Source organism: Sphaeramia orbicularis, unplaced genomic scaffold (genome assembly GCF_902148855.1).
Source record: "Sphaeramia orbicularis unplaced genomic scaffold, fSphaOr1.1, whole genome shotgun sequence".
Classification (NCBI taxonomy): Eukaryota; Metazoa; Chordata; class Actinopteri; order Kurtiformes; family Apogonidae; genus Sphaeramia; species Sphaeramia orbicularis.
This window is the reverse complement of record NW_021941456.1, coordinates 7683-11394: the sequence shown is the minus strand read 5'-3', so window position 1 is coordinate 11394 and position 3712 is coordinate 7683.

The window sequence follows — 3712 nt, the reverse complement described above, 5'->3', positions numbered from 1 at the left end:
TTAGCGAATGTTAGCTTAGCCTGGTTCAGCACAAAGCCTGGGAGTGCCCCCCCCAGTGGTTTACTGTGGGGGGGTACGTGACAATGTTACCCCCACATCCCCGATATACCCACTCCCACCCCACCAGGACACTGTCAGCTGACTGGTGCAGGGAGTTCCCATTCTGTAAAATATGTGCCGTGGCTCCAAAAGGTCGGAAACACTGGGCTACACCGTTAGCATAGAAACTGTTAGCATCGCAGTATTTGAATATGAATTAAATGAATGACAATCAAAGACATTAGCGAATAAACAGTCAAACAGTTGGTTTGGTTTCCGGCCTTTGTGCTAAACTACATTTAAGAACAGCAGTGGTGTCCATTATACACTTTGGCTAACTGTTATTATTATTTAAATCTAAGCTAAACTAATGTGTCCTGACTTTTTGTAGAACACAAACAGTTATTTACTACATAATTTGTGCTAAACTAAGCGTCCTGTTTTCGTACATATATTACAGACCACTTAAATACTTAACAGTTTGTGTTAAGCTAAGCTACCCTGTCCTTACGTTATATTTATGGACAAGCTAACTACTTTTGAGCTAAACTAATGCCAAGCTAATACTGCCTGTTCACATATTTAAATAACAGACATGCTAACCACGTCATTCTGTGTGTAAAGTTAAGCTAACGTGTCCTTACTTCATCGTTAAAGTATTGATAGGCTAATTACTTCGTTCTTTGTGTTAAGCTAATCTAACTTTTATTTACTTCATATTTGGATGACAGGCTAATGACATCATTCTTTTGAGCTAGACTAAAACGAAGCTAACACTGCCTGTTTTCACACACTAACTCTTCATTCTGTTAGCGAAGCCATTAAGCTAAGCTAACATCATACTTAAAAACAAACAGGCTCAACTAAACTAACACTGCCTGTTTGACACAAATAAGCTACTTTATTCTTCATGCTATGCTAATGCCACCTGTTGTCAGATTTAGCCAGACCGCTATAAGCTAACCCTGTTAGCCTCCTACGCAGACAGGCTAACACCTTCAGATTGTGTGTTCCTTTACACATGTGTCACACAGGCTAAACATCAGGCTAACCATCAGGCTAACTCCATAGCCTGACTCTGTGCCAAGCTTTAGCTGGTTGGACTTGATCCTTTTTTCGGACACAGACAAAAGTCAAAAGTCCCAAAATATCAAAGTATTCCCTCTGGACCCCCTGTGTTCAGGCTGGTTCTGGAGAACCGGGTCAATATGGACTAGATCCAAGGGTTCAGCTGGGAACGGGTTTTAGCATCAGGTGTGAATGATGGTCCTGGACCTGGGTCTGGACCTGGGCCTGGACCTGGGCCTGGACCTGGTTCTGGTTCTGGTCTACTACAGCTCTGTTTAAATGTGCTTTATTGATGGGACGTGTGTTTGAAGAAGAAAGGGTGAAAAGAGGAAAAAAAAAAAAAAAAAAACACAAATGTGTATTTATACTCTTCTTCTTCTTCTGTTTTTTATGGTGATGTAAAAACAACAACATACGTTGGAAATGTAACATGTTTTTGTTTAAATTAATCATGTTTTTTTAAAATGTCTGACTTATTTTTCTATTCTCATTCACTGTTTTTATCCTCTTTTTTTACGTCATCCCTTGTTTGGACTGAACAGCAGTGTGCCCTGTTAGAATTGGAGGTAGTGACGACGCTATTAGTGAAAGAAAAAACGCACCTTATTACGAAAAAATGACAAATGCTTGAAAATCGACCCCTTTGTCCCGCCCTCTCTGCCAGATTGACAGGAAATGACACGTTACGAAGAGGGTTATCATGGAAACGAAAAACAAACCGATCTGGAAGAACCGCCGCATGAAACTTTCCGTCTGAAATGCGCTTTTACGTCACATGTCAATCAAACGCTCACTTCCTGTTTCAGACTCTAAAAACAGCTGATTCTGGGTCAAATACTGTTTTGTTTTTTTTTTTTGTTTTTTTATTCATCCCTGGTTTTTCAACTGAACAGCAATCTGCCCTGTTAGCATTGGAGGTAGCGATGACACTATTAGTGAAAGAAAAAAAAACGCACCTTATTATGAAAATGACGAATGCTTGAAAATCCACTCCTTTTGTCCCGCCCCCTCGGTCAGATTGACAGGAAATGACACATTACAAAGAGGGTGGAAACGAAAAACAAACTGATCTGGAGAAGCGCCGCGTGAAACTTCCTGTCTGAAATCTGCTTTAAAAAAGACAAACAAACAAAAAAAGAAATCTGCTTTTAATCAATCAAACGCTCCTTTACGGAGGACTGAACCTGCCATATTGAAAAATATAAACAAATATAAAAGTGATCAGTTCATTTCTGTGCCACTTATTTATCTATTTTGTCCTTATTTATATTTTTCCTTATTTATTTTTTATCCCTGCATTTATTTGTGTTGCTTTCTATTTATATTTTCTTTATCTCTTTTCTTTTTTTATTTCTATATATTTTATTTTCATCTGACATGTTATTAATTTATTGGTATTTTGTTTTATTCATACTCATATTTACCTCTTCAGTATTCCCCCTTTTGCATTTTATTTCTCTGTTTATTTCTATGTTGCTTTCTATTTACATTTTCTTCATATTCCATACAGAAATAAATAGGCGACTGTGAGTAAAAAAATGACAATAAATTAATAAGATGTCAGATGAAATAAATATAGAAATAAACAAGAAAAGAGATAAAATGTAAATAGAAAACAACGTAGAAATAAATGTAGGGATAAAAATTAAATAAGTAAAAATATAAATGAGGACAAAATAGATGAATAAATGGTACAGAAATGAACTGATCAAGCCATTTTTATATTTCTGTTTATATTTTTATTTTTCTGTATATTTTTCAATATGGCAGCTTCAGTCCTCCATACTCCTTTCTGTTTCAGATGCTAAAAACAGCTGATTCTGGGTCACATACTGTGTTTTTTGTTTGTTATGTTTTGTGTTTTTTCTGGATCAAATACTGTTTTTGTTTTGTTTATTTTTTGTTGGTTTTTTTGTGGGTCAAATACCATCGCTTTGTTTTGTATTGTTTTTTGTTTTTTTTTCTGGGTCAAATACTGTTTTTGTTTTGTTTATTTTTTGTTGGTTTTTTTGTGGGTCAAATACCGTCGCTTTGTTTTGTATTGTTTTTTTTTTTTTTTTCTGGGTCAAATACTGTTTTTTTTTCTGGGTCAAATACCAGGTGTTTTTTGTTTTTTCGGGGTCAAATACTGTGTGTTTTTTTGTTTGTTTATTTATTTTTTTTTTCTGGGTCAAATACTGTTTTTTTTGTTTGTTTATTTTTTTTTCTGGGTCAAATACTGTTTTTTTTTCTGGCTTAAAATTATATTTTTTTTCCTGGGTCAAATTGTGTTTAGTTTTTTTTGGTTTTTTTCTGGGTCAAATACTGTTTTTTTTGTTTGTTTATTTTTTTTTTTCTGGGTCAAATACTGTTTTTTTTGTTTGTTTGTTTTTTCCTGTCGATTGCAGATTTCTGCCGTGGAGTTTAATGTGACCGACTCTGATCTGAGTTTATCTGACGTTCCACACACTGAAACTGGTGTGAGTGGAAGGATGTGGAGTGCATTTAGAGATTATTATGGTCAGTAGAGGACACTGTGGACACGTCTGTCCTCATGTCTGTCCTCACACCTGTCCTGGTGTCTGTCCTCGTGTCTGTCCTGGTGTCTTTCCTCATGTCTGTCCTG